The sequence below is a fragment of the Canis aureus genome, chromosome 23, assembly GCF_053574225.1.
Source record: "Canis aureus isolate CA01 chromosome 23, VMU_Caureus_v.1.0, whole genome shotgun sequence".
NCBI lineage: Eukaryota > Metazoa > Chordata > Mammalia > Carnivora > Canidae > Canis > Canis aureus.
The window spans coordinates 31,560,276-31,582,620 of NC_135633.1; the positions used below are offsets into that span (position 1 = coordinate 31,560,276).

Sequence of the window (22,345 nt, forward strand, 5' to 3'; positions counted from 1 at the left end):
ATTTTTCTGAAAGGAAATTGTAACATGCAGAATAGTGTATCTGAAATACTATCTTTGGGTTAAAAAAAGCCCTTCATATATGAATATTTCTGAAGGATATGAAAGACATTAGTTACAGCAGGTGCATCCTATGATAGATGGTAAGGACTAGGGATGGGAGAGGGATCTGCTTCTCACTATATACCTATTGTCCTTATTTTGTAGCATGTACATGTATTTCTGTTTTAAAAACATTTTTTTCGGGGATCCCTGGATGGCTCAGCGGTTTGGCGCCTGCCTTTGGCCCAGGGCGCGATCCTGGAGTCCCTGGATCGAGTCCTGCGTCGGGCTCCCGGCATGGAGCCTGCTTCTCCCTCTGCCTGTGTCTCTGCCTCTCTCTCTCTGTGTCTATCATAAATAAATCTTAAAATAAAAATAAATGTAAAAACATTTTTTTCAAGGTAGCAACTGCTAAATAGTCTTGTGCAACAATCTAGAAGAGATAAGAATGGACATAACATAGACAATGCTTGAAAAGGCTAGGAAGCTTGTTTCCAAAAAGGTTTGTAATCCAGTACAAAATGTCTGCTTAAATCCTGTCTTAGGATTCAAGACTTGTCAATGGTCCCTATTTACTTTTCTGGGAGGCCTGCTCTGATTCCTCACATACAGAGTTAAGCATTCCAGTCCCTGACTCCCACAGTATCCTGTATGCAACATCACTCCTTTGTCGTAATGATGAACATGTTCTAGAAGCGCACTCCATATACCAGGACCTATGGCTGACTCTGAAAAGCCAGGATGTTATCAGACAGCCCTTGCTTCCATGAGCTCATGGTCAAGTAGGGAAGACAGATAATGAGCCAAATCTACTCAGAAGGACTAGAAGGCCCGGGGGGGGGGGGGTGACCAACCCACTAAGAGGGCCAGATATACAGAGATGGATATACAGAGATATGAAGCCCACAAGAATTAGGCTTATTGAGGACCAACTGCATTCCAGGAAGTGCACTGGGAAGTTTGTACACATCACATCTAATCATTAAAAGGCAGCCCGGCCAGACCCAATTTGCAGGTGTGCACATTAAGGCTCAGACGGTTAACTAAGATACTTATAAAACTATGCTTTATTGAGTGCCTACCGCATCCCAGGTGTTGTGCTAAGAGCAGTAAACATGGTATTTCCTTTGATTCTCACAAAAATCCTGAAAGGTGAGTATTAATAACCCCATTTTACAGATGAAGAAACTAAGACACAATGACACTGATGAACATATGGAAGTTAAATGGCTCACACGTGGCACAGTCTAGACTAGAACCCACAGCTATAAAAACTCTGAAATCAGATACCAGCAGTCCTTCTGGCAGGAAGCCCAGGCTCCACCCTCTAGCTTTACCTAGCAAGGCAAGGGGGCATTAAACAGACATGCCCTCTCACACATGGAGCAACCTCCAAGGCCTGTTACTGAGGATCTTGTGTGGAGGACGGAGAGTTTTGTTGCTTGTCCACTTGTGGAAGGGGTCACTGATGGGGGTCTTGAGGGGCTGTGTGGCTGCCTTCAAGATGCAAATAACTGTGTAAAGGAGACCAGAACAGCACATCCTTCTGACTTGTAGTCCAAACACGAGCCACCCAGGGAATACACACAAGTTTGATTTCATCAGGAGGGGGTGCTCTGTAACAGAAATGGAATCTGCCTTTTGCTTTCTCTTTGGTTATTGTTGGCTGTATTTTATAACCATTATATTCAGACTGTTGATAGTAATAATAAGAGAGCACCTAACATTTTTTGAGCACATGTTAGGTCCTGTGCACTAAATGAGGTATTTTACCCTGCTCTTGGCTATCTCTGTGTAGTTGTCAATAATAATAAAAGTTAACTTGTCTGAAAAAAGTGAAAATTCTGCTCTTTCCAAGGCTGAATTAGCTCACATTTCTGCTTACCTTCTTACTGTTTTAATCTATATATTGGCAACTCCAAAGGTAATGGAGAAATTGTTTGAACTGAGGACAACGCAGATACATGCAGTTAAATGAGCAGTGCTTCTTTCCCCATTAGAATCAATTATCTCATCTAACTGTGAAAAGTGCTGTCTTGTTAAAGGTCATGAGAATTAAGTAATCCCAGAATGAATAGAACTCTCACAGCTTCGTGAAGAGAAACATTTTTATTGTCAAAGCTTTCTCTTATTTTTAACAAGATGCAAAACCAAGTCCTTGCTTAAAAAAAATACGCTGAGGGGGAAGAAAAGCTGGTGGAAAAAATGTTATAGATGAAAATGATCACAAGACCTGGCATCCCAAGGAAGTGAATTAGGGCCGGACAGCCCACAGCTGGTGGGGTTGAGGGGGTGGTGGTGCGAGGAGGAAGAGGGCTTACCTCAACCTTCTTCTCGGCCTTGCCCCCGACTACCCACAATCACAGAGTTCTCTTACAGCTGGGAGGCTGGCCATTCCCTCTGCTCCTTTTCACCACCCAGGGAAGCAAAGTTCTGGATCCCACTCAAACATGGGCTGTTTTGGAAGGCTCAGTTATCCAAAAACAGTTTTGAAGGCTTGGAAGTTGGGAGGTGAGCATGGGGGACCAAGACCCGGCTCCTAAAAGCCAGGTGGAAGGTAGTATTAAGAGAGAGAAGTGGGATGATGCAGAGATAGTTCAGCCAGTCACTGTCATTTTACAGCCCAAACAGAAGGGACCCTTACTCTTTGATCCAGGGTCTTGAATACAGTCATGCTAGAGGGCCCTCAATTCCTTTACTGTATTGTCTGGTGGGTGTTTGATTCTATAGTCCCAGGTTACAGAAGAGGGGGAGGAATAATCTGCTTTGCTCTCCTCTTCCCAAAGCATATAACACATGCTCAGCCACAGACTGTCCAAGGAACACTGAAGCTCAAGCAATCGCTCTTCTTTTTCCTTGAAAATAATCAACATCATAATAGCTACTCAAAAAACATGGAATCATGTGAGTGTGAACTGTGGGCTCTGCTATCAGGTAAACCAGCCTTAAACTATAGAATGTAGAAGAGGCCCATCAGGCAGCCCACCTCAAAATATTCATAGGCCCTAACTGACCAAGGTGTTACTTACAACCAGGCACAGTAACCATAAAGGGAAACGTCCACCCGTCGCCATACCTCCTCACCTTTCCCCTTTAAATATAGCCCCCACCCACTGCCTCCTTGCTCTGCTATCCTGTCCACCGCTCCCTTGCTGCATATTCAATAAACTTTTACCACCTTTGTTCTGCTTCAGGTGAGTCCATCTGGCTTCCACCTGATTGTCGCCCCACAGTTGGGGGCCCCTCTCTGATCTAGAGAGACCCCATTTAGACACCACTTGTATTACATGCTGAATATGTTATATTATCCAGTTTAATCCTCACGTAAAGATAGGTTGAAAAATTATTACTGGAGAACATACACAATGAAAATGAAATAATATTCAAGCTATAGTGACATACTCCAATTTTCTCAGAGGGGTAAAGTAAGTTACCCAACACCACCAATTGCCGTTTCCTGCCCAGCAAGACCTAAGAGATGGCTGAGAAAGTGGAAGCTCCATCCTGACATTTTTAAGAAAAATGCCCAATTTTCAGACACTGAAGCCTCATCCCCTCCCCCAGCACCCAGCCAGCAGGAGGCAATTAACAGTTATTATGCAAGAGTCGCCAATATAAATACAGGCACTAGTATAAGTTCAAGGCAAGTTTCAAAGTCAGGAGCCTGTGTTCCCAATCCAAGTTTCCTCTTTTCCATTGTTTGACTTTAAATATAAGTTAAAATATGGGCAACAAAAAGCCACCAGCAAAAAACCAAACCAAACCATCACAAAGAACAAACCTAAAAAACCACCACCACAACAAAAGCACCACACAAAAATAGCTGAAATTAATGTTTGGGGGGGACCATGGGTGATAATAACTATTTCTTGGCCCACAGCTACCTGAATTTAAAGTTGCATATGGCAGTCAATGCATCCTATCCAGAGGGTTTGAAATTAACAGCCATGAATCTGAAAAAGCTAAGAAGTATAAATAGCTTCCTTCAGCCTGCTCTAGAGGATGGAGACCAGTGGTCAACCAGACCACTGAAAAATCTAAGTTATAATCATCATATTCTGTTTCCTGAGGAATTAATGGTAACCACTCACCACCAATGTATACCATGGGATTATCTAAATTGCACTTTGTGGTTTGTGTTTATAACTGTGCAAAACTCTCGAGTATGCTGAAAGTGACCTATATAAGAAACTTAATACTGGTTTTCCCTTTAAACTACTTTGTAATTCCATGAAAAGGTGAAAAGATGCTAAAGAGTTCAGAAAAAGGCTGTGGAAAGGTAGCAGGTTCACAGGATCACCCACACTGAAATGTTAATGATTTCTGAAAGCCGAGAGCTGGGGGTGGGGGGGGAGTTTCTTATTCCCTCAGCTCTGGTCAATCTGATCCCAGGGTTGACATTTTCTAGTTGCCTTTTCCTGCCCAGCAAGACATAAGCGATGGCCGAGAAAGTGCAAGCTCCATCCTGACATTTTTAAGAAAAAACGCTCAGTAGAGGTTCAGACACTGAAGCCTCACCGCCACCCCCCCACCCCAGCACCCAGCCAGCAGGAGGCAATTAACAAAGTCATTATGCAGGAGTCGCCAGTGTAAGTACAGCGGAGCTTTCCCTGTCACGGTGCACGCTTCCTTTCCTTCCAAAAATCTAATGCACGAACCCACTTGCATCTGTAAATTAGCCGCTCCAGGTAGTGACTAGAGAGGGTTACAACCACAAGGAACTGTTGATTCAACGGGCAATTCTGGTTTCAAAAGGGAGTTGGAACCTACCCAGCTATGCGGCTACCCACTTCTCTGTTTTATATTAGTGCTCAGTTTTTTTGTTTTGTTTTGTTTTTTAAATAAATAATGTCATCTCTGTAAAATATAAGTCATTGGAGTTCTTGGATGATGGTCCTAACATGGGGAAAACAACAAAAAACCCCCCAAAACATGAAACAACAGCAACAAGGGGACAGAGTTTCATTCTCCAGGCCCTATTCCTGGTTTTGCTACAAAGCTACAAACAACATCCACAGGTTCCAAACCCAGACGTTCAGTACACAGGGGCCTAGACTGCAGGGCAAGGGCAGAAAAACTGGAAGAAACCGAGATGTGTAAAAATAGAGCCATTTAGCTGAATTATACTATGGGGACCAGATGGAATGCAACGTAATATTATACAAAAATGACTATGACCATCAGCAATGAGGGCAAATGCTGATGATACAACGTTAAGAAAAAAAAGGCAGGGCATGGAATTGTACCTTTTGCTGACTGAATCTCTGCAAAACCAGATATGCATATGAAAAAAAATCTGGAGAGACATACGTAAAAATGACATCAGACTTGGAGTTATAATGGTAGGATTATGGCTAAACGTTCTTTCCTCATTTCCAAACTCACTTTAATGCTGTTTTACATTAAAGGAGAAGTTCTGCAATGCAGTCTCAGTAGGAGCAGGTAGAAAAGAAGGGTGACAGTGCCCAGGGAGGAGATCCAAGTGTCTGACACATGCTGTATGTCAGACACTTGAGCAAGGGGAATTATATATTTCATTCAATCCTTACATAAACCTTGAAAACATTACTATTATTCTCATCTTATGATGAAAAAACTGAGGCTCAGAGAGGCTGCATGATTTGCCCAAGACACTTTCCAGATGGGAAGTGATAAAATATCTGAACCCAGATCTGATTGGTCCCAAAGTCCAGGCTCTTGTCCTGATACACTGCCTTGCTAGTGAGTTACAATGCCTGAAGTTAAGTTAAAATTAAAGATAGTTCAAGGCAAAGCCTCTCTTGAGAGCATAGCCAGGTTTGCCCTTTGGAGAGAGTTTGTAAAGGGGAGTTCTTCTCAGGGACAAAGCATGGGGCCCCCGGCCTTCCACATACTGACTACTGGAGGCATGGCTAATGCCCATGGTCAAGATCATATGTACATGCACTCAGAGCCAGGTCACTTACTGGTTTCATGACTTTGGGCAAATTATTTTGCCTCTCTGAGTCTCAGTTTCCTCATCTATAAAATGAAGCTAGTGGGATCGATCTCAAAGATTAAATGAAATAATGCATGTAATTTGCTTAGAACAGTGCCCGGCACACAGTGGGAGCTCAGCGAGCGGCAGCTGTCCTCATCTTCGTCATTTTGCTAGATTGATTTTTCTAACTGCTTGTCTGCTGGACAATGTGTTTAAGTCAGCTCTGTTATATCACCTTTTTCTTCTTTCTGCATATCTCCCTAATTCCCTTTCCATGCCAACTGCAAATTTCTTCACACTGAGGGCCCTTTTCTATCATGCTTCCATTAGCTGACAGACTTTGGGCATAGGAACTAGAGATATTTGCCCAATGGATAAAACAGTTTTTAAAAGCAGAATCTCTGTAAAGAAACCTGACAGGATCCCACTGGTGACTACGTGGGGCTAATTTTAAATCAAGTAAATATATTGCTTTTCTTCCTGTCTCTGGATAAACCTGACTGCAACAATCAGGGTTACTGTCTCTCACCCCCAAATTAAGTGTTTTCTGGAGAATAGACTCTGGTGCAGTTAATCATTTTTCTGCTCCATGTAATGCTGTGGGGAAGAGTTTGCTGGCAGCTGTTCAATATTTCTGTAAATCAAGGTGTGTGTGTGTATGTGTGTGTGTGTGTGTGTGTGTGTGTGTGTGTGTAGGGGGCAGTATTGGGCATATGTAAGAAGCTTAAGTGCAGCCAGCCACAGAAGTGGGTAACAGGCACTCCCACCATCAATGCAGAGGAGAAATAGCAATATATTTGGAGGGCACCAAAAACCTGGTGACACGGCAAGTTGTGGGGGAATCAGAGCTGGAATCTAATTTGTATAGAATAAACTGTCATTATTGCAGTAATAGAATAAGAAAGCTGTCTTTTCTGAACACCTTTCACCCAGTAGGCTCTACTGAGACCTCTCCTATACATAACTAATTTAGGAGTTGGTCACCTCCACCAACCCTTGGACTGATATCAACCCACTTCTCTGAGCTTTCCCTGCCTCACTCCCAGTGACGTGCTGCTGCCTGAGTGCAGGAGACGGGAGGCACAGAAGTGCAGCGGTCATGAGCACAGGCAGCCCTGTGTTCCTTCTCTGGTCCTCATGTTCACAGTGATGTGAGGCAGTCGATGTTATTTAACTCTTTGGGGCCTCCGCTTCCTCATCTCTAAAATGGTGACAATGATCCTTGGCTCCGAGAGTTGTGAATATATTGCATGAGATTACTGCGCTTGGTATCTTCTTAAATAGTTGTTCGTATCATTTTCATCATCGTCATCGTCATCCTCATCATTGTAACTGTATAGTGAGGTTTTCCCTGCAAAAGTGAGGTAGTGGTTTTTCTCGAGAGAGCTGAGAAACCCAAGGTGTTGCTGCAGTGTTGGGGGGTGTTGCTAAGATGCAACTTACAGTCACAGGGATCTGGCCCTGAATCACTGCACAGAGGAGACCCAGACTTGGCTAGAGCCTCTGGGCAGAGCCTGGGACTGCACAGAGTCCAGGTGCCTAGCTTCCTGGTTCAGAGCTCTTCCTGCTAAGTCATGGCAGGAAATCCTGTAAGAGTAGGAAAACCATCCTGGAGGCTTGTTCTCCCATCAGGCACCGCATTCCCAGATCAGAGGAGTCAGTCCTACCCTTGAGCCTTATGTAAAGGGAACGAACCCCTGGGACAGGCTTCATCAGGACATCATGAGGCCTTCCCTTCAGGGTGGGGATTATTCCTTTCACTTCTGCCCCTTGGCACCACGCCCAAGGGAGTGAGGAAAAAAGGGAAGAAACAAAGGGGGCAGACACAATTAGGATTATCATTAAAAGAGTAACAGCTCCCAATTACCAAAATTGCACCACATGCATGACAGAATGCTGGAGAATTCACATTTGTTGTATCATTTAATCTCACAACTTTTACGAAAGATATTACTAGTAACTCTTGTTATAAATTAGGCACCTCAGAACACAGTGACAAAATAGACATTAGTCTCATCTCGTATCTCCAGACAGCCGGAGCTCCGGAATGATCTCGGATTGCACCATTCATCATGGCAGCACCAAGACTCGAAAACAAATCCTGGGTATTTCTCAGACTATTGTCAGGGAGGTGCAGGACAGTTTTCCTGTTAGCCCTGATCAGAATAAACATGCAGAACAGCACCAGGCTTTGGGAAGTGCCTGCCATTCCCAAGAGGAGGGGAAAGGCTGGTGGAAATCTCTGCAGTCTCCCGTCTTTGCAGAACTTGCATCCCAGTGAGCGTCAACACTACTCACAGGTGGTCTAAAGCTTTTCTGTATGAAGGTGACTCCATTTAGCAAAAGACCTGCCTCTCCTGCATGAGGCATCACTAGCTCCTTCTCGAAGTCAACTGTCCCAGGGGACAGGAGGACAACGTGGGTTTGGTTAAGGCTCAGGAGCTGCAGGAGGAAGAAAGTCTTGTCACCAAGGCTCTATTTCCATCACTAGTAGGACTTACTGTCACAGGGCTCCACAGAACAACCCTCCCATTTCCTGATTTCCTCTGGCATACCAACTGTGTTAACGGATTTTTTTTTTTTTCTGGGATCAAAGTCAATTAGAAGGTGGTTCCCACAGTACCTCTAAATGGAGTTTTAATTTGTGTATGTATTATTAGGATAGGTCTTTTCCCTCTGGAACATTCACTTTGGCAAGAGGAATGAGGGCGGACTGCTTAACGTGGAGCCTGCCACGCAGATTTGTAGCTTGGGATAATATTACTTTATAATAAGAAGCATTTTGAAAAAGCATTTTAAAATCTCACAGAACAGAGTGCGTGATGTCACTCTTTTACCTCACCTCCCCCAGCTTCCCAGTCTTCTGCCCCAGGGTGGGCGATTTCTGGCTCTTTGGGATCACACCACATTTCCTGTTTCCTGTTTCCCTGCCCTCATCTGTGCACAGAGTAAGACACTTAATACATGTGAGTTCCTTTTTCCTTCTCTGATATACACAGACCTCTGGTTTGGTTGAGCCCTTCAATTAGGAAGTTTAAGGCAGCACAGAGTTCTGGGCACCACGGTGATGATGGTGATGGTCAAGTGAACAAGAGCCACTGTCAGGGATGCCTGGGTGGCTCAGAGGTTGGGTGTCTACCTTTAGCTTGGGGCATGATCCCGGGGTCCCAGCATCAGGTCCCCCATCGGGCTCCCCATGGGGAGCCTGCTTTTCCCTCTCCCTATGCCTCTGCCTCTCTCTGTGTCTCTCATGAGTAAATGAAGTCCTTAAAAACAACATCAACAACATCCAAAAAAACAAAACAAAACAAAATAAAACCAAGAGCCACTATTGTTAACTGAAGGCTATCCTGTGCCTAGCACTGCATGAAGTGCTTTATAAACACACTATCATTTAATCTGCATGAAGCTCCACAAGGTAGGTAGTATTACTACCCTCACTTGCAAGATGAGGAAACAGGATCAAAGAGATTCAACAGCTTACCCAAGGATCACATGTTTAATAAGAGCAGAGAATAACCTCAGATCTGAGTCAAACCCAGATTGTCCTGAACCTGTTGCTAACCATTATGCATGCTGCCTTTCTGATGAGATGTACAACTGTGGAAATGACAAAAACGGAAAGAATAAAAAAAAGGGCAAATCTCTTGATATGGACCAGACTTACTGCTCAAATTCTGTTGGCACGATTTTCCTGAGGACAGAAACTTAAGGTCATATCTGTTTGAAACAGACACAATTTTCCAAGATCATTGTATGTGTTTGTTGAGCGCAGCATCTGACATGCCTCACTGCTCTCTGCTCTGGAGTCTGAGCCTTTGTGATTTCTCCTATCCCTTGAATACACCTGTCCATCCAGCCTCCAAGCTTTTGCTGATGCAATGTCTCTAATGTGGGAACGGCCACTGCCCTTCTTGTTTAAAAAAACTTTCTCCCACCCTTCAAGGCCTACTTCAAGTATCACCTTCTTCTGTGTAGATACCTTCATTATCCTGAGCCAGAGATGACCTCTGTCCTCTCCTGCCCAGCCTGAGGCCCTTATCATGATCTCAGTCCCTCTCCCACACACACTGCCCTGACAATGCGTGTCCATGTGCTTCTCATCCCTCGCTGGCTCTGCTGTCCACCTGTGTACTCAGTGGAGCAGATCTGTAGAGACAGCCAGGATCCCAGCTCTGGCCCATATTGGCTATGTGTCAGCAGATAAGTCACCTAGCCACTCTGACTTATGGTGTTTTCATCTAGAGAAATGGAAGTAATACAAAGCCATCTCCTCGTTCTTGTAAGAATTACATTTAATGAAAGTCCCTTATAGATTAGGAAGTACACTAAATATATACGGCATTCTGATCATGGTGCTTCAAAGTTAATGAAAGAAAGAACACTCCAAGTTTAAAACACGGACTATTGTAAAGATTTGTAAATGAAGCATCCAGTGCCGCCCCAGACCTACACCATCTGGTATATGAACAGTGTTACGTAATGGACTCGGTGCACCACACAAAGATGTCAGCGAGTTGCAAAAGTGTTCAGTTCTCAGATAAATGCAAACGCTACTTCTTCTAAAATCCTCATTTAACCTCTGCCACCTTCCACTTCATCTCCCCTCAAACACCAGTTCTACATGCACACTTGGGTGGAGTAATGAGTGCGCTCATGTAACCAGAGGCACAGAGAGGCTGAGACAGACACGGGAGCCCAAAGACTAGGTCTTGCTGTAGAGTTCCACAGGCGGCCCGGCCGGTAAAACCGAGGACACTGGGATGAAATGGAGGCCACGGTGCAATTAATGATACTGGCCTTTTCCCTCTTTCCCCATTGCAGACTGTGAACAAGCTAACTCCAGCTAGAAGGGATGATAAATGTAGCTGCCTGCCATACCCCAGCAGGAAGAGCTTTCTGCACAATGTTATATCAGTGACAATCGACTCAGGCCAGATGAAACCTGGAGCACAGCGGAATCAGATAGCACGAGGGGCTGGGGCTCAGTGAGTCATGCGTACTGAGACCCCTTGAGATCACCTGAGCCTCCTGGTCTCTCCAGTCCTGAAGCATGTTGGTACAAGTCACAGAGCTACTCAGTGCCACAGGTACATGGCAATCCTGGCCCACGGCATGGCTCAGGACAGGTGGACATTAGTTCTGTTTCCATAAGAAAGTAATTTAGCTTCTCTGCTTGGTAAGGCACTCCCTGCATCCTCTCAGCAGTTCTGGTCAGGTGCACTGTCCCAGACCCACCCCAGCTGCGGGAGTGAAGAGCACAGTGGGAAGAGGGCCGGTGCTAGGGGACAAGGCCTGGCTCCCTCTCTTTCCAGTGATGTGGCTTTGGACAAATGACTTAACCTGCTTGGGCAGCAGTTTTTCATCTATAAAATGGAAATGAAAACAGAATGGTACCTGGCACATGGCTGCCACCTGGCGAATACCTGTTGGATAAGTAAGCTGTTGAGAAGATCTAATGGGAAAATGCATGTAACACTCAAAACGTGCCAGGACATGGTAACGGTACATCAGGTAAGGTCGAGGGAGGAGAGCTAGGGGCAGAGGCAGAGGCAAGCCACAGCCAAGATGGCAAAGGCCCTGGTTTTTGCTCTGAGCCCCAGGTATGCAGCACAGCCATAGAGGAGGACATCAGGGTGAAACTCTGAGAGGCAGCTTGGTCTATAGAAGGAACAGAGGACTTGAAATCGGAATCTGGCTTCTAGGCCCAGTTCTCTTACTTACCCCTCTTTCCAGCTGGACAAGCTATTTAATGGGAGCCAACCTCACTCCCCACATCTGGGCTTGCAGGACAAGGAAATGCAGTTAGGAATTCTATTCTGTGCACAGATTGCTGGAGAGGATCAATGGGTTTGAAAGCCTCACAGGAAGGTAAAATATTTACTATGCAGTGGCCTCATACAGCCTCTCTTCTAAGGGGGAAGGCAGCCGGTGTCCTGTGGTCATTGTGGTTTCTGTGCTTCTACATTCAGGAGTCTTCGTGAAATAGAGATTGAGGCCGGCAGGTGAGTCAAATGCACCAGTGGACATTTTAACACACGGTCTTCTGACAAAGGCACCTCAGGTAGCCAATGCTTCCATCTACCGTCCTCTGGCTTTGTTGAGGCTGTTCCATCTTCCAGAAAGCCATTCGTAGCTTCTCTTTCAATATCTTACTTGATTTACAAGGTTCAATGCCTTGGGGAAATTTTATCTGATCTTCTTGCTTAGAATGAATTGCTCTTTCCTTCGGGCTCCCACAGGGACAAGGCTCAAACTCCAGTAACATGCTTTTATCATCTATCTAGTACTGCCATCAACTCCTTACACATCTGGCTTGCCACAAAACTGAGGATGACTCAAAGCACTGGTGCTAGTTTATCTGGCTTTGTCCGTCCCTCACAGCCCAGGACACAACCCGGCAGGCAGGCTCTTTCAACACTCTGCCCTTTCAAACCTGAGTTTAGGGAAGCGCCTTATTTTAATCTCAGATTACCTGAAATCCCTGCATCTGGGGATGGTTCTTGGCAGCTGAATCCTCTCAGGAGGGTTTAAAACCTCTGGGTGATCCTGCTGCCCAGAAGGGTCAAACGACATTATATGAATACCCGCTATGGGCCACCCATGGACTGGACCCTTTGCAGATGGCCTTCTCACTTAACACTCAAAACACTGCTTAGATAGTAATTTAATTTTTACCAAGGAGAAAATCAAGACTCAGAGGGATGAAAGGCTTGTATGGATTGTGGCTAGAATGCAGGCCTCATTCTGTCCAGAGTCTGTGTTCTTGCTATTAACTATACTGCTGTCTTTAAAGGATGAAGCTGTTTAGCTGTGATTTTGTTGTTTTACTGATAGTGCTTTGTACAGCCATCTCTCCTCCTCTGCCCCCCTCCCTGTTCCCTACAACGAAGAGCTGCTTCTCTGATTCCTCACTGGGGTCCTGCGTCTACAGTCCCAATCACAGCCCTGATTGTGCACCTGTCCTCTCCACAAGCTCAGTATTCATGGTGGTGCAACAACAGCCATCAGGGAGACCCTTCTTGCCTTCTCTCTGCACCTAAGTGCAATTAAATTGTTATCTCACAGTACTTAGTCTAGAATAAAGATAGGGATGTGGGGGACAAATCCTTTCCAAGGATGCTAAAAATCTGTAAAATTGACTCCTTTTCCATATTTCCAGGGTGAAGGTGTGGACAGAGCACCCTGGATGAAGGGTTGGGCTACTTTGTTTTTTTTTTTAAGATTTAAAAAAAATTATTTATTCATGAGAGACACACAGAGAGAGACAGAGACATAGGCAGAGGAAGAAGCAGGCTTCTTGCAGGGACCCCGATGCGGAACTCAATTCCAGGATCCTGGGATCACGCCCTGAGCCGAAGGCAGACACTCAACCACTGAGCCACCCAGTTGTCCCTTGGGGTTACTTATTAACTGACCATGGCCATACTGCCTCTCCAGGGGCCCTGAAACCACCCATGGGGCCAGGGTCAAGTGCAAGAGCTGCTGCATGATACAAAACATGATTATACTAGTCAACTCAACTCTTTTCTGAGACAACATTTCCAAATTCAGGACTGCTTGGCCCTCAAATTTAACACATCTTGTTTGCCAGAAGAAGAAGGAAAGAAGATTTCGTTGACCAGAAAGAACTAGGTGCCCGATTGCTAAATAGCCTCCCTCCAACAGCCTTCTGTTGACATTCCCAGCGAGGAGGTGGAGGCTCAGAGCGAGCCAGGAGCAGAGGAGGGCCAGGAGTGTTCCCCACTCAGCTTCCAGTAGCCAGTTTTCTGTCTCATATGATCTCCTCGCCTCTAGACTTTCCCTCTCTGTTCCCTGTGTGAGCATATGCCTCTAGGCCTATCTTCTCCTTTCCCTCCACTCCATGCCTTGGAACAGTGGTTAGCTTCTGGCCTGGACACCTTCTTGCCACCCCTGCCCACACTTCTTCTCCTTCAACAGACTTTTGCTGAACACATGCTACGTCGTGCTGATCCTCTACAAGAAATCTTGGCTGCAGCACTGAGCAAGATGGAAATACTCTGTGGGCTCATGGAGCTTACAGTCTAACAGTAGGCATGGGCACGAACGGATCCATAACATGATGGTCAGCTGCAGTTGTGGTCAGCACCATGAGCATGAGAAGAGCATATAACTAGGGTCCTGACTTAGTGGGAGGAGGTCAGGAGCTTCACTGGGGAAGGGATGTGTGAGCTCAGCTCTCAGAAAGGAACTGACACAAAGAAAGGGGGTGGAAATCCCTTTAAGAATGAAGACCCCTGTAGCTTCTCTGCGTCTCAAAACCACTTGTAACATCCTTTGCCACCCACTCATTGAACCAGCTTACTCGAGGTCAGGCACAAAGCCTCACACTGGTGGGACTGTGGGGAAACTGGGCACCTGTTAGGAACCCTGGAATTCAGTCCTACCCTTCTGCAGAGCAGTGAGTAACAAGAGCTTTAAACTGTGTACCCCTCATGACCCATAAATCTTTCTTTTGGAACAAAATAATTGAAAGAAGAGAAAACAGAGCAGGATGTACAAAGATGTTCATGGAAGCATTATTTATAATAGTGAACAGCTAGAAACAGGACTCTGATGATACAGTAATGGCACAAATATGATGGAACTCTTCAACTTGATGAGAATGGGAACTGTATCAATGCTTAAAAATGTGTGCAGAAAAAAAAATGGTCCATAAAAATGGCAGAAGAACATAAACCTGTGCATTCATGCCGGCTGCACGGAGGCCCTTCACTGTTATCCTTCCAGAAGATCCAGTACAACACACAAAAAACCCTAGCATGTTTCTGTTGTTTGCCCTGCCATCTTGAATTCTGAATTCTATCTTAGTTTTCTCAACCCTTTCATATCTTTGTTTGATTCTGAATCCAGTAAGTAAATCACCTCTTTACTACACCTCTGAAAAACCATACTACCAAAAGGGAATGGGTGAGTGTTTGCCAGAGGCTGAGAACCAGGACAGAGGAGGAAAGTCACCTTGAGGAGCTTCAGTCCTTGCTCACGTACTACAGCAAAGTCATGGCAGAAGGTCGATACAAACAAGATCCACTGGGTTATAGGGTCTGGGCACCTAGCCTTGCTTCTCCCATTCTAGACACAAGCAGCCCCCACTCCACTCAGCTGACAAGACACTCGGCTGTCTTGTCAGACAAGCCTTCTCCCACAGAGCCCTAATCCGCCTTCCTGCCGTCTTCACCCTGAGGGCCTGGTTCTGGCCTTGGCAGAACCACAGAGCAAACCACCCCCCTCGCCTGCATGGTGGCACTTCAGATGTCTGCAGACAGCCATGCTGGGCTCCTGAAGTCCTCATTTTGAGGGGTTGGAGGATATTTGTCTGAGGTCTGTTAGAAAGAGAACAATCTATATATATCTTGCTATTAACAATTCCCACCGAGCAGCATGAAGGAATCAATCTCGGAGAGAAAAGCTTTAATACAGGCTCCTGTATCTTTATCACTTTTTCCTCCCCCTAAAAGATCAAGTTCAATCATCTCCATTTCCCATTCTTTGGGCTATAAAGCTAAATCTATGGCTTCTATCCAAAAGGCCTGATGTGAAGTCGAAGCGAAAGGAGGGAAAATGAGCCGTCTTGCTCACTAATAACAGCCAGGCCCAAGTGCAACAGGCTGGTGCTTTATGATGCAGATGGAACCTGGGATGAGACTGCGTGGGGCAAAACCAGGTGCGGGTAACTGAGGGAAGGCGGGGCCCAGTCACCCTGGCTTCTGGCTCTAATCTCTCCACTCAGTTCACGTCCATTTCACCTGCACCTGAGCTCCCAGGCACACAACGCACATTTCTGCCATCGTGCCGTTGCCTATCTTGTTCTTCTGCTCAGAATACCCCTTGGCAGATTTTACCCTCTTGCAAGGTCTTTTACTCAACCAACTCTCACTGAGCACAGCTATCTCATGCCCGGCTTTGTGCCAGAGACTGAATATGCAGTGGAGAACAGGCCCTGAAGAGAAGGGATGCCTAATAACCTCCCCTAATTGAAGTGCTGCCAGCCCAAAGTCAGGTTTGCGTGGTGGATGGACAAATGTCGTGAGGGAGCCCGCACAGGTCTACACAAGGCATACTCAGTGCTCCAGCCCACCTCCATCAACACTGCCCAGATAACCTCAAGACCTGGATGATCCAGGCTCTTCCAGACCAGGAAGTACAATATTCCAGCAAGCAGCACTCTCTCAGAGCTGCCTTATGTAAAGCAGCAATTGAACTTAGCAACATTCTCCCTGAAACTAACACTGCTTCATCCAAGGGCTCAGATTTTTTTTTTTTTTTTCGACTCAAAATCAGCTGCTGGTGGAGGTGAAAATGTGACCTACTTAAAAAAAAAAAAAAAAAAAAAAAAAAAAAAAAAAAACTCCCTCATCACTGTTGAGCATGTTGTAGTAGTAGTTATGCAGAGGCTGCTCCAGCGCACCCCCGCCTGCAACGTCACCCTTCACGTCCGGGTTCAGTTTCCTACAGGCAGCCATCTGTAGGCTGGGAAGGACTTGATGGGATTATCTCCTCCCACCCCATCCTGGGCTGGGATGACTGAGGTCCAAGGTAGGCCATCATCAGTCTCCTAAGGCCACCAGCAAGGGACCTCTCCTATGTGCTGTGCCCAGTGTGTTTTCAACAACTCATTTAGCGTGTGGCGCCACAGCCTCACGAAGGGAGCACTATTACTCTCTCCACTTTGCAGATGAGGAAACCAAGGCTCCAAAAGTTGACACAGCTGGCGAGTGGCAGAGCTGCGATTTAGGCTGAATCCAGTCCTCTCCTCCCATCAGAACACCCTGCTGCCTTAGAGAAATCACAGTGGATGGCGCCCCTTCTTTGCAGGGTGGACGTGGACACAGGATGGAGGAGACACCGTCCCAGGCTAACCTCAGGTCTCCATTTCAGTGTAAAGCTAGTCCTGCTTTTTGTATCATTAGCAAGCCCTTTTCGTCTCTTATTCCAAAGGCCTATCGGGCAAGACAGGTGCTTGGAGAGTCCTCGAGATATTAATCCGCAGCTTTTCTGTGGCACTCCGTGTCTGCTTTTCACAGAGAGATCCAGAACGCCAGGGAGCCTGTCAGTTTTAGCTGGATAGAGGCAACTGTCAGTGAAGCAAAAATCAACTTTTGTCCTAGTTATAGAAATGACGTGAGGCACTTTTTGGTAATGATTCTTCTTGCGGCTGCTTCCCTGGAACAGCGAGACGTCCCTACAAATGTTTTCTGACAGGTCCCCCTAGTTGTCAGCTGCCCTTGTGACTAAAACAGACCAGAAAGCCCGTAGGCACCGCAAAGAGACAAGGCTGGTCCAAATTCTCAGGCAAGACTTACAAATACTCTTCTACACGTGATGCTAACAGTGCTAACAATACTATCAATTGTAATAATAGTATCTAATTTTTATTGAGTGCTACAGTGCCAGGCAGTAGCCTAAATACTTTATGAAATTTTTTTTTTGAAGATTTGTTTATTTGAGAGAGAGAGTGGGCAAAGGGAGAGGGAGGGATAAACCCAAGTAGACTACATGCTTAGTGTGGAACCCGACACGGGGCTTGATCTCATGACCCTGAGATCAGGCCTGAGCCAAAATCAAGAGTCCGACACCTAACTGACTGAGCCACCGAGGCACACCTGTGCAAATGATCTCACTGGAATTTTGCAGCAACCCTGTGAAGGAACCACTATTATTACCCTCATTTTATAGATGGGTAAACTGAGGCTGATAGAGGTTAAATAGACTTGCATAAGGTCACAAGGTATGTAAGCAGCAGAGCTGAGATTTGAAAGCAGTTTCAGAGCCCATGTTTCCAACCACACTGCTACAAATTTCTCCTGTGTGAAATGGGGTAATCATTCCAGCCACACTCACTATCAGAGCCATAAGGAATCTGAGTGGAAACTGAACTTCAAAGAAGTTAAACAATTTGCCCAAGTTTGCATAGCAGGTGATAGAGGTGGGCCTGAGTAGGGTCTTTTGATTCTACATTATGTGTTCAAGCCCTGAACCTACATCATAGTGGCTGAGAGCAAGGCCTTTAAAATCCTATGTCTTTTACTGGTAGTGTGACCCCTGGCAAGTTGTTAACTTCTGTGAGTTTTAGTTTCCTCTTCTAGAAAATACAGAAAATAAAACCTATCTCACAGAATTATTGTGAGTGTTCAGAGAGATGACATAATGGACTTGGACCAACACCAGTCACACAGCAAAAACTCAAAATACCAACTACTATGATGGTAAAGTTAGCATATAAAGTTTAAGATTGTGAACTCGAAAGAGAAAAAAAATTAAAATCATCGGCCCCAGCACCTGAGTGCCTGGGGCTGGGTCGACCACAGTCCTGCCAATTACCAGGTGAGGGTGATGACTTACTCCAGCTCACTGGGTCTCAGTGTCCTCATCTGTAAATTGGGGAGAATAATTCATAAGGCCATTGGGAGATTCCAATGAGAAAACACAGGCAGGGCAGCCTTGGTGGCTCAGCGGTTTAGCGCTGCCTTCAGTCCAGGGCGTGATCCTGGAGACCTGGGATCGAGTCCCACGTCGGGCTCCCTGCATGGAGCCTGCTTGTCCCTCTGCCTGTGTCTCTGCCTCCCTCCTCCCGCCCTCTGTATCTCTCATTAATAAATAAATAAGAAAAAAATCTTAAAAAAAAAAAAAAAAGGAAACAGGCAAAGTGCTATGAGAAGGAGGTGCATGGGGGCAGCACACAATCACAGCTAATTATTAACAATAAAAGTGGCCCCTATTATCTTTACTACACTACACCGCACTGTCTTTTGTGGTGAAAATGTTTTAAAACCAATTAGCTGCTATAAAATAAAGCATTACTGCTGTGGCTGTACGAGTTTCACGGTTTGAACTTTTAACTAATCTTCCCCTCATGTTGTGCTCTCCTTATTTTGTTCTGCAAACAGATCTCTTGTCTTCAGAAAAAAAAATAGCAGAGTATTCAGATACTTTAAAACCTTCACAGGGAGGATGGGTGAGTAAAGTGAGGCACTCACGGTCAGTAGCTACCTGTCTGAGCAAGGTGTCCTTTGGAGACAAAAATACACATCTTGTTTCTGGCAGGGTGCCCCGGGATCCTTAAGGGTCCTCGCAAGCTACAGTAGCCAAGTAACATCCCTCAGGGCGGGGAAGGATGGCCCAGAGGCTAGATTCCAGGCCCTGTAGCCCTGATGGGTGGTAAATGCTGGCTTGCAATTTTTCCATCTTCCTAGGAAAGTAACTGCAGATGTCTCTGCGAATGAACGGAAACTTTCAAACTAAAAGCTGAATGTCAAATGGATCTGTCAGAGTTCCCTCCAGATATGGCAGCCCTGAGCAGATAGCAGAGAAAGTTCCCGCCCTGTTTTTGCCTCCCCCGACCCACCTGCCACCCCGGTGCTGGTGAAGTGATACGATTCTTATCTGCAGCATGATAGGATGTAGAAAATAATTACAAATGAAAAGGTTATTCATAATTTTTAAATGAGTTAATTAGTAAACCCAGTCAGACTCACTCATTACAGTAATTAATAATTGATTATACTTGAAATTAAACACAATTTTTCATCAAAAATCTAATTAAATATCTGTGCTTGTGCCTGTTGATTAGATCAGTTGGTCTGCTGGAAAAGTCTTTGTTAAGGATATTTGTGCTCGGCTGAGACAATTAATTTGATTTTTAATAATTGATAGTTCCTTATGAGTTAGTCATCACGGCCTGTGATGATGGCCAAGCAACAAGGCACTCATCCCTTGCCCCTAGTAGCTGGAGGAGCCAAGCCCCAAGGCTGCCACCCCAGCCCTCGAGGAGAGGTAGGGCCGGCCTTGCACCTGCCACCTGTTCACCTGCATCGGCTTATTCCAGCCTTACTCGCGGCCTCCTGAGGTGATGGGTCTCGGCTATTTTCTGGATGAGGAAATTAAGGTTCAGAGAGAGAAGGGAGTTGGCTAAGGGTGAACAGCACCTGGGTGGCAGAGCTGGAAATGGAATCCAGGGTGGTCCGAGGCTGGGTGTAAGCTCCGAGTCTCCAGCAAACAAAGGGAACACCCCAGCCTTGCCTGTCTGACTTGGTCCTTGGATGTTCAATCTATGGTCCAGTCTTACTGTTTCTGCCGAGAGAGGGTTTTATCAGAAGGAAGTATTTATTCTGGGCAGGACGGCTATCAGTAGACTGACCACTCGTAACAGGAGACACAATTCTCCTAAATCGACCTACGCCTCCTCTCCACCTACACTCCCACGGTCTCAGCTGAGGCCCTCGGCTTCTCCTGATCTGTTTATTGCGATAGGGCCTATCCTTCCTTCCTCTACACTTATCTTCCTAAAAGTCTGGCTACATCCTGCTGCTTCTCAAAACCCTCCAATAGCTCCCCACTGCCCATCCAGGGAGGTCTGTAAGATTGACCTCCGAGGTGATCTTCCCAATCTAACCAAACTCTGCTGCATTAACTCTGATACCCTTCCAATGCTTCAAACACAGACAACAGCCTTACCACCACACTGTCCTCTCTTGAGTTGGAAACTTCCGTGGGTTTGCCGTCTGCTCTCCGCGTGTTTACTGCTGGCTAACTCTGAGACACGGGTTCGGCGGCATCTTTGCCCTCCCCAGGGGGCCTCCCCTGGTGCTCTCGGCGTTGGGCATTCCATGGCCCCTGATCTGCCTCAATTCATTGCTGATGTAGCCGTCTCCTCTTCTAAGTTACAGACAACTCAAGGGCAGGGACCCTATTTTTAGCCCTAACATTGAGCACAGTGCCTGGCCCAAAGCAGGTACTCTTAATGGTTTGCTGAACGAAAAACAAAATTTCACAAAATAAAAATTCACAAAATCATGGATTTAAAGACTGTCAGTTTTGGAAGGAAAATTAAAAGCCATCCAGTGGGAAAAAACTTGAATCTTATCCTTGCTATGTGGTCCTTGAGCTCTATTTGTACCCTTCCTATGACAGGGAGTTCACTACCTCCTAGTAGATCCTATCTAAATTTAGATTGCTGAACACTGACCCCATATTCTTATTCCATGGGAGAGGAAGAAGCCCATGGGATGTAAAACAGCAGAGAGTGTGTGCAGTTCTGCAAAGATTTATTCTTTCTCCCTGAATCAGGCTACGCAGTATAAACCTAAGACTTCAATGCAAGCTGATGTCTCTATGCAGTAAACGACTTGATTCCTGATGAACAGGGGCGCTGCTTGTTTGGAAGTCGACTCATTTAGGAAATATAACAATGTCAGTCAAAGACAAGAGCTGCACTAGTGGTTAGTGGGGACACAGCCCGGGCGCCAGAGAGAAACTTTCATGCTGAGTGATGGTGCTGGGACTTTCACAGTCCCCACCTGTAACCCAGTTACCTTCTACTGGGCCTGGGTGGGCTCTGGCTTCTCCCACTTTGGTTATTCCTTTTGCCCACTGACCCACAATAGGGATGGCAAATGCCTGGTATGTCATCAATAGTGTCTACTCGGTGACCATGACAGACATTCATAATCGAACTGAAACCCTTTCCCACTGGGCCTGAATATAGCCTCAGGATCCTTCTTAACACGGCTTTCTGGGCAGCAACAACTAACCAATCACTTGGAGAAAAGAAACATGTATGCCAACTCGGCCTTAGAGCCATGAAATTCTCTACATTAATCTTTACAAGGGGAACAGAGACCTGGCATAGCAAAGAAGGCTTATTATAGCTCGAGATATTTAAGTAGACCTCCCTGTTTGAGGGACTACCGTCTTCCTGATTACTTATTTCTGCAAAATTCAAAAGTCTTGAATGTTCCATCCATGCTCAGATCCCTTCTGCTGAACAAGTGGGGACCCATGTGTCCTTCATCATTCCTAGTGACAGCATGTACTCGTGTACTACCTCACCGCACCACCCCTTTTCATCCATGATGACTCTGCTTATGACAGGGTCCTCTTCCACAATGGACGGCACTGTCTTCCTCTGCCCTGTGCCAGTACTTCTGCTTCTATTTACTGGGTTTTTACTGGAAAAGTCCCCCTCGCTTACAGAATTATCTCAGAATTCCCCCGCATGGGTTTGAGGCCTTCTCAAGCTGGCATGACCTGCTTTGAACCTCAGAATGATAGAATTTGAAGGTGGAAAGGATGGAGGGTTAGGCCAACCCCTCTGGATGCCTTAACTAACAGGCTGATTTGCACAGAAACAGCCGGCTCTACACGATGCCTGTAGATCTCTTCAGATTACCATCTTCCCTGGGAGCAGACCAAAGACGGGTTGGAATGAAGCAGGAAACCAGGCTGTGTGGGAAATACACCAAAAAGCACCCAGTGGGTAGCATCCCATGGCAGCAAAGCGGGGGCCAGGAGGAGTTTCCTCTAGCATGGAAGTGGCCCGGGGTCAGA

At 45.8% G+C, this 22,345-nt stretch overlaps 1 protein-coding gene across 4 annotated transcripts in view; it reads right to left on the minus strand.

Annotated features, from left to right (window-relative positions):
• Positions 1–22,345, minus strand: part of TENM4 (teneurin transmembrane protein 4) — a 2,712,352-nt gene that overhangs the window by 195,469 nt on the left and 2,494,538 nt on the right. The gene's annotated exons all lie outside the window — the stretch shown is intronic.